We start from the raw sequence: 12,950 nt of genomic DNA, 5'->3' as shown, positions 1-12,950 counted from the left end.
GATAAACAACTAATTGGGTTCGATCATAAAAACAATAATATAGGAGTTTGGTCCGACTAAAATAACCATAACATACTAGTTCGGTCCAACCACTACGACAATAAAACCTGTAACTTACAATTATAGATTCGCTTGATAATGTTAAAAAAATAATAATTACAAATTCAAATCGATGTTAAAAAATTAATAGATTTAAGTTTGTAAAAACTCTATAATTTAAATTTTTTAATTCTTTAATCATTTAATTTATTTATTTACCATGTACCAGTATTCTAATTGTCAATTAGTAATTATATACCATATATTAGAAACTTTAAAAGAAGAATCATTACTGTGTTCTAATTTATAGGTAACTGACAGTTCTAAGTCTAAAAGTTAGAAGCAAAATTTTTTTTTGTATGTACACAAATCGAGTAGTGCTTGTAAAATCGTAGGACCCAACTAGTGTACTATCTGAAAAACAATGGGACCTAAGTAGACTAAATAAGGGTATTCGGGACCCAACTAGTAAACGCCATTTATATTTAATAATGTTTATACTACATACTTGCCGAATTTTCTTAACATTATTTTGAAACTCCACGGGTAAACTACGTATAATCTTGGACGGTTCGTGAAGAAATACAAAATTAAGTTTAAAATTTATGTTAAATGATTCGATTTTGACCAACATTGGCATTGGACATTAATATTTCCCTTGAAAAATCAGTGAATTACTATGGCTTAATTTACGATAGAATATTGTATTTCTATGTTTTAATATTACTGTTGGATATTTTAGCTACTGGCTATTATAATATCAGAAACCTGAGTAGATAAATGAGTTACTTATATCTACGAAATGTACACGCGACGGTCGACGTCAATGTCAATCCGAATTTTTTTGGCAACTTATAATTTTTATTTATAATGCTGTAAAGGAACAGAGATAGTATGGGTTTTAATTTTTTTGTTATTTTTTACACCTCCTCTCCACTACCATCACTAAATAAATCATATCAATTATCATATACAGATACTCATCGTCGTAGTATACTCTTAAAAAAATTTATGAGAACATCAATGTCCGTATAGTTTATACAGAAACTTTTAATACTTTACGAGTTTTAAATCTCACTATTGATCAACAATCGAATATTTTCTTTAGATACAATTTTTTAGACATTTTTAATGAATTATTTGGTTGATGAGAATTTGGTTTTGCATCATTGATTAATTTTAAAATCAAATAAAAATGTACTATTTTAATTTAAACAAAAAACTGAATTTTTAGTTTTTTAACCACTTCAGCCTCAACATTTTTCAATCGAAAATAACATTTAAAATAGTTTTTTTTTGTGCTCGAAGTATACATAATTCATAGTTAAGAAACCATAATAGTGTTATTACTTCTCTTATACTTATTATCTTTTTATTTATATAATTTCATATGCTAATTATAATATAATATTTGTATTTTCACTAGATAACTGTCATATTTAACTAATGATTTTTTTTATACGATTGCAGCATGTGACAAAAAGCTGCAATTGTAAAAAAAAAAAACAAAATAAAATCACAAGAAAATAATTGAATTATCTACAATACCTAAACTATTTATAACAAGTTAGCAGATAGTTTATAGAATATAACGAACAGAGTAATCCTTTTCGAGTATTAGTTTGGATTAGGCGGGTAGCTAATAATAAATCATCAAGAACTAAAAATAGTTTATAGTTCAAATATTACATTTTATATATTATACGTATTTTAGTTCTTATCCTGTGTACATTTCAAAACGATTAGATAATGAGAAACTCGATGTATTTGTATTTGTACAGTACTGTCTACAAATATTCTTCGTATGAAATACGCAATTTTTTAACTGTTAAATTGTCTATAATGTTCATTGTTTTTCTCGACAACAACATATGTTAAAAAACGACAAATTTTACTAATAATGGACAGGCCGTCGTTACTATTTGCATGGCCTTAGGCAATATCTAAATTGCGAAATGCGAGGCTCCATAATCTATTGTAGAATAAAACTAATAAGATTTCCTATCACTAATAATAATAAGACTATGAAAATCAAAAGCGTGGATAGCGTTTAAGATTTAAAGAGTATAGCCCTCTGACTATAAACCTACGTCTATATGACCAAAAATGTGTAACTATACCTAATATCTCAGAAGAATTCAGTCCAACAGGTAGTTACACAAATTTGATTATGGTAAGTCAGTTAGTCAGGACATCTTCTTTTATGTATACTATATATAGATTTAAAAGAAAAACAAATTTCTTTAACAAAAGATGTAATTATAGATTTAAACTTACAAGTGATTAACTATACATTAAGAACAAAATATGATTGATCATGAAAACATTTTTTTCCTAGATTTTTTAGCTGCAAAATCATCAATTATTGAGTTTAAGTTGAGTTTTTAAGCCATTTAATTTTCTATGGATAAAATTGCTAATCCAGATAATCTCTTTTACGTCATTGTATTCCTCAAATATATTAAGCATAGACTCTATGTAGTAAGACATATTTAGTTATAAACGTTTTTGATAATAATTCAAAATGCATATGTCAATGTATGTTAAAAATATGTTAAATATTATTTATTTGTTTATTTAGAATTATATTATTGATAATAATTTTGTTATCAAAATATCGGTAACGAAAAGAGCGGTAAAATATAAAATATTGAACGGTCAAATGAAAATGATTTATTTTGTACCTAGTGCCGAGATCATGTACACAGGGCTCCCACATAAAACTTCGGTCCCCTACACTAAATGTTTGTCCGAGCCCTTTATAAAACTTCTAAAAATACAATAAAAAAATACAATTTAACTTCTAAAAATACAATTTATTATTTATATATAGGTATATATAACAATTTTAAGAATAATATTTTTTTTTTCATTATACTAATTCAAATTCAAGATTCATAAGCATTTCAATATTAATAATGTCTATTTTATTTTTTTTCATTAAAATATTATTTGAATTAAAAAAGAAAAAAACAAGTATATTTTAATTTATATTAAATACTTTTTTTTAAGTTAAAATTTTATTTTGCGGGATTTGAGCTCAGTGAACTTAGTAATGATATCGCCAAAATTGATTTCTAGGTAATCATTGGTTAATCAGTATTTTGAACTATCAAAATAACTAAATATATATATATATACACTTGTGTATATAATATAATTTTACAATATTATTTAATGTAAAATAAGTATTTCTACTAAAATTTCAAAATTTACAAATAAATTTCAACGGTCCCACGGGCCCTTAAAATAGCCGGGCCCCTGTACTCAAGGTCCATCAGCCCCTCCCCTTGAAAGGGCCCTGCATGTACATTTTGGTAATATACCTCCGGGAATTACCCGTTGTCAGGACGTATATTTGTCAACTGAAATCTGAAATATCGTATACTGTATAATACACATAACAAAAATACTAATTATTAATTTTTTTTATAAAAAGTAGGCAAAGGCATCATAAAATATATATTGTCAAATGAAAAAATTACATGAAATGTTCTTAGCCTGGGAAGCTGAAAAATTTTTAAGTGTCCTGATTGAAAAACATTTTATGGAGAGACGAAACCAAATTCAGAGACTTAATTGTTAATCATTATAATCTGAATGTTGGAGGTCATACATGTATGGATGTTTGTTCACGCATTCGGTCAACTGTATGTCATCTGAAATCGAGAATGACACTTTTGAAGACATTTTACTGTTATTGTTACGCGTGAAACTACTTTTCAAGTTAAAACATGACAGCTGCGCAGCTCGTGTGCCTTCAAAGCCATCGTCGGCGCGTGATTCTAAATGAGTGGCACTGTAGCTGTAACTAACACGTAGTTGATGAATCATCTTAATATGTAATTAGATATTTCTGATTTATTTTAATTATGAATTTGTGATAGTATCGTTTAAAACATTGGACATTATAATCAAGTAATTAAAATCTTGTAATAATAATGTTTGGTTAGCAAACAAATTGCTAAGAACTTCTTAGTAAGAACTGTGTTATTTAATTATGAAAAAGAAAAAAAAATTCAGTTTTCTGATTATTGTATTAAACAATATACATAAATATTTTTCTTTTTACATATTCTAATTTAAAATAACATAATTTACATTATTCTTAATTTAAAATTTTCAATAATTTTAAATTGTACTCTCAATATTAAATTTAAGTAATATAGTATTTATTAAGCAAATGAAAATTACGACAAATGATTTTTGTGATTTTAGAATTTAGAATATAGAAATAGATAATAATAAATAACTAATAAATACAAATAAAGAAAAATGAATTACATTTATTACTATTATTATATTTATATTTATTTATTATTAATTATGATTAATTCTATACCTAAGTATTAATAGTTGAAACATTTATCTAAAAAAAGAAAATAATAATAATCACTGCTCAAGAATATAATAAATTCTAAATTTAAATGATTATGTAATACAATTAAAAATACACCAGTTTCCCAATGCTAAAGCAATTGTACAATATATATAGGCGTAATAGCATATTATTATGTGAAGTCTAATATAAAATGTTTAAGCCATAAAAAAAAATCATTACCTATTAACGTATAACACAGCTTACTTAACAAATTCTATGTATCTTTCTAAGTAAAATAAATTAAAACTTTTATCCTTTTGATTTAATATAATAATTGGAGATTTTTAAATTTAAATTTTATATGTAATAATAGTGATTTAACTGTATTCAAAAATAATTATAACGGATAACGATCAATAGTTTTTTTTTGTTTATAGTTGAACCCAACGCTGTGCTTAGCATAATTAGCGTCCGGTGCCAAGAATCATTTTTAGTCTCCTCGCTCCTCCAACAAATATTTTTATACCTATAGGCTACAAGAAGGGAACATAAGATAAGGGGAAGAGATTCATAAGATTTACCTTATTAGCATATTAATCATTTTTGCCGTCATGTGGAAATATTTCTAAGACAGATCTATATATATATATATTTGTTGGGAATTAATAAGTAAATGATAGTGCGAAATACAAAACAACTTTACAAAAACACGAAGCAAAGCAGACTGGTAGAGAAAAAATTAAGATAAAATAAAAATTATGAAAACATTGATGGTTAGAGGTAGGAAAGACCTTACAATTGATTGTTATGTGTTCGTGAAAGTCCAGAACTTCTAGTATTTAATTTCAATCATTGCTAACAACTGGTAACTGGAGTTTTCAAATAGCCTGTCGCCTGTTTAAAACGGAAAAGGGCTTTTTTTCACAAATAAAATATTGGCTTAATATCCATGGAAACTGCAAGTTGTAAACATCACACACTCTTATTAATGTGATAGTAATATTTTTTGTATATATAAAGTTAAAAAAAAAAAAGAAAAAAATATGTTCAATTTGAACAATTCCAGTTATGACGCAAAGAGGCCAATTTGAGTTCTCGAACAAATGCAGTTACAAATATGAGAAATAGAAGAGAGCAAAGATCAGAGGAACAAATTCAGTCCAATAATATGAATGTGCGTGAGAGTATGGCGCAATTGTGTGAATCTCAATCACATGAGGCACGAGCTGAACGCAGTGAATCACGACGATTGGAGAAAAGACAAGCGCGCCGGTTCGTAGTGAACGCACGTAGAGTCATAGGTGTAAACTCTGGGTGGGGGACAAGGGGGGTCATTGCCCCTCTAGAATAAATTAGGAGGGGCCCGTACCTCCTCTGATATATAACATACCTTGTTTTAAAATAAGTACAAAGCAGCAGGTTATAGCTTTTAAAATACAATTTTTTTTTTAAATCTTAATTTTCAATTTTTGCTTATCTACTCGTAACATAATGTTAGAAAATGAATAATTTTATATAATAATATGTAGGTAGTAAAGTGGCATTATCCGAGGAACCCTTTTCGTTAGATATGTAATTATATATTTGCCCCCCCCCCCTAATAAATTTCCAAGTTACGCCCATGCGCAGAGCAAATGACCAACGACGCCAACTAGTGCATCGAGCATTTACATCTGATTCGTTCCTTCGTCTGGCATTCAACTATGAGCCAAATATTGAATATTACCAAGTCTGAGCATAAACGAGTTAAAAAGTTAAAGTTTTGTTAATTTTAACTTATTTATTTTTATTTTCATTAACTTAATTTTTAACTTAACTTATTTTAATTGATATAAACTTAATAAATAACGAGTTACTTTTAGTCAAATTCAATTAAAACTTTACGTTAATTATTTGCAGAAAAATTCCTCGCAAGTGGTTAACTTTGTAAATAACAATTTATGATTTACATATGTAGTATAAATCGGTAAAAAAACATTTTGAATCATGCAATAACTGAACAACAGAAATGTGCTTAAGCTTCATTAATCGTTTCGTGGACGCTCGATAAAAATATGCAGCCATTCACAAATGCTGATATTGTTAAAGAATATATGTTACAATTTGCAAATACACTGTTTGAAAATAAAAAAGAAACTATTGAAACTTTTAATCACATTTTGATATCACTGTCTACTAAAACGAAAAATACTGAAGTATTCATCAGTGATAATCAGAAACTTTTAAAACAAGAACTATGTACAGCCGGTTTTTGTTCTTCAGCCTTGGATGAATCGTGTGACATCACAGATACAGCTCAGCTTATAATTTATGTGAAGTACCTAAAAAATACCACCGAAAAATTCTATGAAGATTTTTTGACACTTTTACTGTTGCTGGGGACCACAATAAATAAAATAATGAAGTCGGTCATGAGTATTGTTCATTTCATTCGTGCCAAATCTTTAATTCAGCACAGACAATTCAAATCACGTCTTTGGGAATTTGATTCACAGTTTGACGATTTACTATTCCATAATAATGTGAGGTGGCTGAGCAAAGGCAATGTTTTAAACAGATTTTTCAATTGACTAAGCGAAATTCAACTTTTTCTTCTTAATAATACACATTCGGCTGTCAATAACCATATACAGTTCATAAAAAACAACAATAACGTAGCAACCATTGTTTTTTTGGTAGATATTTTAACATATACATTTTTTTAATTTGAAACTTTAACGTGGCCAGAATTGAATTTGTTACTTAGTGTCGGAAGTTTACTGTTTTTGTAAAAAATGGAATTATTTTCGCAAGATGTGCAGATCTGTGCTTGATTTGCAGATTTAAAAAAAAAAATCTAATAATTTGTACGACTATTAAACAGTAGTTTTACTTTACAGTCTGACGGTGAATTGGTTAATGAAACAATAGGTATTTTTTAAATGTGATAAATCATCTATTCATACAGATATTATTGAATTTCAACCAATTATGTCAAAACGATTTGTATAATTAAAAGTATGAAAAAACTTGTGTTTTGACTTTAAAAAATTATTAGTTGGTCAACTAATGAATAATTCAATTTTATAATAGTACTATAGTAAACGGAGAATTTATAGAATTTGATATAATTGATCAATTACTATATGTAATTGATTTTGACAAAACTATCTTCATTTGCTTAGACAAGTCATCATTGTCTTCCAATTTTCGATTTTTAATTTTTCTATTCATAGCTCCAGATCATTTTGTGAGCCCTATTTACACAAACTTATTTATTCTAATTATTTTACGTATTCAATATTCGTTAGATATTTTTAATTGTTACCGGTTTTGTATGCCACTTCAGCTACTCACACATTTTAGGTAAAGTATGATGAAGTACACATTGACTTTTAATTATAGTTTTTGTTTTAAATAGACTAAATTTTTTACATATTGATTGGATGAATAAAATAAATAATAAATTTAATTTGAGGTACTTCTCACTAAAGAGCTACATAAATATACATAAGTAATATAACTGTATAGGTAGAACAAAACATATCGATGGATAATAACCTGTCATACTAAATCAGTATCATATATTTACAAAACAAATTTGTTGTATATAACATGTTTTTAATTATTATATGTTTTAATAAACTAGTAGTTTTTACCTAAAAACCTTCGCTAAGTATTATGATTCCACAAAAAATAATTTACCTTTAAAAGATTATCAATTGAAAAATAATTAGGTAGGTACTCATGTTCTTCTGACTTTATGCATAATGATGTGAAAACTATTGTAGATAGATTCAAAATAAAATCATACAATTATTTTATTTATGTCATTAAATTAATTGTATAAAGTAAAAATAATAATATAGTATATTTGGTGTTTTTATTATTAATTTTTAGTGATTTACCGACGACGTCATTATTTCGGAGAAAAATAGACACCAACAACTTTCAATTTGTAATTAACTTTCACTAATATTATTTAGATTATTTAAAAAAAGCTTTTGACGCCCGTTATACATGCATCTCTTGCGACCCCCTTAACACGGGCCGGGTAGAACCTCTAAATAAAGAAAATGGAAATTATTTCACTTATTCCAGCATTTTATTCTTTGTCACATTATACGCAATAATTATTGTAATTCAACAATATATACATACATTAAAATTGTATCTTAAAATACGATTGATGCACTAATATTCGCGTACAAATATGTGGTCTCCAAAAACAGTATATTTTTAATCATATTTTTTAATAAGTTTCCAAAAATTGTGCATGCTCACAGATTGTGATTTACCTTAATTGGTTTGTATTTACAATTAATAATCACTGATAGTTATTGTAGTCATTTTGCAACATAGTTTGCAATAAAGTCTTTCTATTCACGTGATGACCACGTACGCCTACACATGCTGCTCAAATAAATAATATATTTCGCATTAATTATGTGTAAATGTAAATTTACGCATAATTATTATTTTACTTAAATTAACTATCTACATCGAATAATGGACATCAAATAGGGAAATTTCAGTGATAACCTCGATTGAGTAGTGAGATGCCATATGATAAAAGGTACTCATCATTTTGACCAGGGAACAAATGATAGTTCCATTGGCCATAGATGCGGACAAAGTCTGCAGACGCGCGCGTGTATCGGTTTGCAATCGCAACGAGTTCAAAGGACAATGGACGCGATAGTTAGTATAATATTGAAAAGTTACCTCATAATGTTGTATTGTTGATTTTGACAACAGTGTAATACTGACACAAGTATCACTGTTTCAGCGTATGCACGTGTATACTACTATTTTTATTGCCAGGGCAGTTCGTTTAAGTTCGGTTTTTATTTTTATTGGTATACCAATAATTTTATTCAGAAATCAAAATTGGTGACAGAAAACTCTCATTAAAACATTGGTTGGAGTACGAGTCTAAATATTTAAGTTTAATTTTGCATATTTTAGTTATTGCAAATAATCGTAAATATCTGTTTCAGATGCCGATCAAAGTGAGGATGTATTGATTTAAACATTTTGTTTTTTTCTGTGATCAAACTTTTGTGTAATAAATCTACACCAAAACGTTTACGCAATATTCCTTTTTTTCTAAATATGATAAAAAACTATTAGTTTTTTTTTTTATTTAAACTATAACGACTATCATGGCTTGGAAACTGCAATTAAATACCCTGAGCCTATTATTAAAAAATATTGGATGGTTTCTATTTTTATTTAACTATGACAAATTTGATTATTGTCACGAATATTAACAATTTATTCTTATTAATTTTTCTTATAAAACTTTCCAGTCCCCGGAATCCGAACAATCGTGTTCATTGCATGAATAATATACTGAACTACGTTAAACATTTTTGTACTTGATAATTTATCAATCCTTACAATTTTAAAAAATAATACCATTAATATCTGAAAAAAAATCTACCTGATTAATTTATCTTAATGAACCGTGTTTATGTATGTTTTGTGTGTTTATTTTAACATTTTTTTTAAAACCATTCTTTTCGTATTAATTATCAAATTATTGATTTAAGATTTTTATATTTTAAATTGTTGTATGGTAATTATCTAATCTATAATATTTTTTCAGATTATAATTTTCCTCATTTTTTTTTCGTATCATCAATTTTGTTTATTTTAATACAAATGCACACGTATAACAATGCAAATATAAAAATTAATTTTTTTATTAATTTAAAATTATTTTTGAACAACTTCCCATGATGCATTGATACAGTAATAAATTATACATATTTCACAGGTCATTTGATTTACTCTGAATTCAACAAATACCTTATGCTGTACAATAATACTAATAAAACATTTTATTGAAAATTTCTATTTGTGCATAGTAATAAAACGTTTCTTCTCAGTGTTTTTCTGTGACATAAGAGCACTAAAATTTTTATTGGATCGTATAGAGAACAGAGTAAACCATTTTAAAATTAGGAAACTTTTATGGATATATGTCCTATATGAAGTTTGTATAGATTGGTGGCATAACTCGTGCCAACTGTAACACGCTATTAAAAAAATAGATTGAAGAATACGGGTAATTGTGTATGTAGAATACTTCATGGGCAGTTAAAACTATTAATAATGCAATAAATTTACTTTGATGCCTTGTAAGGTATTATTTTAAAATTGGTTTGTGTGAGTACCAATATCATGACTCTGCATCTGAATTATATTGTAAAGATTCGTAAGGAAATCACTGTCAAAATATCGACGCATTTGGCACGTATCAACAGGTATTATAACATGAGTTCTCGAAATACAAAGAATGCTGTAGATACAGCAATAGCTAAATATTTAAAAACAAAATAAATTTGGAAATATATAACTTTGTAATATATTTCAGCAAGTAAGATAGTTTTCTTATATTTTCTTAGGTCTCAATCGAAACAAAAAATGGTAATCATATGAGTATGAATGTGGATCTAGAGTAATATTGTAAATTTAAAATAGATAATGTATATATAATATAAATGCATATATTATATAATATTATATCATTATGGAAAAACATGGAATTTGAAACTGTATTGCTACTTATTTAGTATCTATATGATATTATTTTTTACATAATAACCATTTATTTGTATTAGACATTCAATCTTACACCTAATTACCTTGTGACATATTTTATAGTTAATATCAACATCCTATAAGCAAAGATAAGTTGAAAGTAGAGGGTACAATTATTTTGTATGACTTAATATAAATTATATTTACAAATAATTTGCAATAATAAATAAATAACTGCAAAGAAAAATTGAATTCAATTATGAAATACCAAAATACATAACTAAATAATATATAGTTTACATATAGCTTATAGATAACGTTGTAATTAATGACTTACATATTTGTAAACTTTAACTTTGATATTTGTTTTTAAATATTTTTCCTTATTTATATAAATAATAAATATATATATATATATATTTAAATTTATTAAAAAATATAAATCCTATATAAACAATTTTTGTTTCAAACTTTTTTTTTATTAATATGTTGTTATATCTTTATATGCTACAATTTGACTTTCATAAAATATAACATGATTTAAAACACATTTGTTTGTAATTTTTTAAATAGCAAATATTTTATAAAAAAGATTTATACGTAGTACATTGAGTTCTTTATTATTGTCTTTAGTAGATTATAGTAGCAAAAAGTCATAACATGATAAACAAAGGAATATACAAATCAATTATTGAATAATTTTATTTATAAGAACAATTTATTTATTTTTCTAATTAAGTAACATTTTTTTTAAATTGTTTTTTATGATAATTGTATCATAATCAACTAATTTACGAAATTACGTAAATATAATGTCTTATATTATCTATGTTTGGAAAAAAAATGATAACTGTTTAGTATAGCATAGTATTAATACTGTTAGTATACTTTCAGTTCAACATAAAAACGTATATTGATATAGAGATAAAAATATATCCAGACATTCAAGTTTGTAAATAAATAAAATAATAACATTAGGTAACATAATATAATATGCAACACACTTATGCAATATCATATATATGATGTTTTTGTGTTTACTGATATAATATTTCGTGTTTACTCGTAATTAAAATGCAACAACATAATTTAATGTTTAGACTTATAAATTGTAACTACTTACTACTTCGCCGTTTTTCTAATAAGCTGCAGAGTTTATTCATATTTATACTTAATTCAAGCAAATTGTTTTCACGCACAATAAGTCAAAAAATCATAAATGAATAGGATCTTATAAAATATAGTTGTATCTTATACGTAGTACTAGTGGTGCCGAGCTTGGGATTCAAGTCTGTTCAAGTCCATACCATATTTTTCGTGTGGTGGGTGGTGCTGTGGTGAATTAGTATACGATTAATAATTGAATTAATCCAAAAAAACCTATGAAATATAATATTGTCCATTTGATAACTATTACTTAAGACGTTTAAGTACTTAAATGCTATAAAAAAATGGTAAAATAGTTAAACATTTTTGGGAAGGGTGAAATCACAACCCTTTAAAATACGCCCTTTGGTGGAGTGGGTTATATGATGTAAATTGGGTGGTTATTGACAAGATGATTCAAAATTTGGTTCAGAACCATTGCCTAATAACGTTGCGCTGGACCAGTCGATCAAAATACAATTAACATAATTTTTATACATATGGGCATCAATCATGTACACATATTTGTTTCGTTTACAGAGTGTAATCAGATTGATTTGAAAATAAATGTGCGTTATTTTATATAATATGAGTGTAGTTAAATGTTAAAATTGTAAGAGTAATAAGTGTGTTAGCATTTTTTCATCCTTATAAATTAAGTTTCTTGCAGTGTAAACTTCAGTGTAAAATAATTATATTTGTATTCTATTAAAATGTCGATATTATGCTCGTTTTAATCAAGCAACATAGAATAAACAATAAAATCGTTTGTTAATACATCTCATAGATCCTCATAATATTTGTGCTAAATATTTTTATACTAATGTAAATGTAAGGGAATGGCAGAATGCTACACGGTATTATATTAATCATTTTTATTTATCCAATGTAAATTTAGTGAAAAACTTTTATTCGA

Source organism: Sipha flava, unplaced genomic scaffold (genome assembly GCF_003268045.1).
Source record: "Sipha flava isolate LNK unplaced genomic scaffold, YSA_version1 128_pilon_pilon, whole genome shotgun sequence".
In the NCBI taxonomy this organism is placed as follows: Eukaryota; Metazoa; Arthropoda; class Insecta; order Hemiptera; family Aphididae; genus Sipha; species Sipha flava.
Note: the sequence above shows the minus strand (reverse complement) of the source record.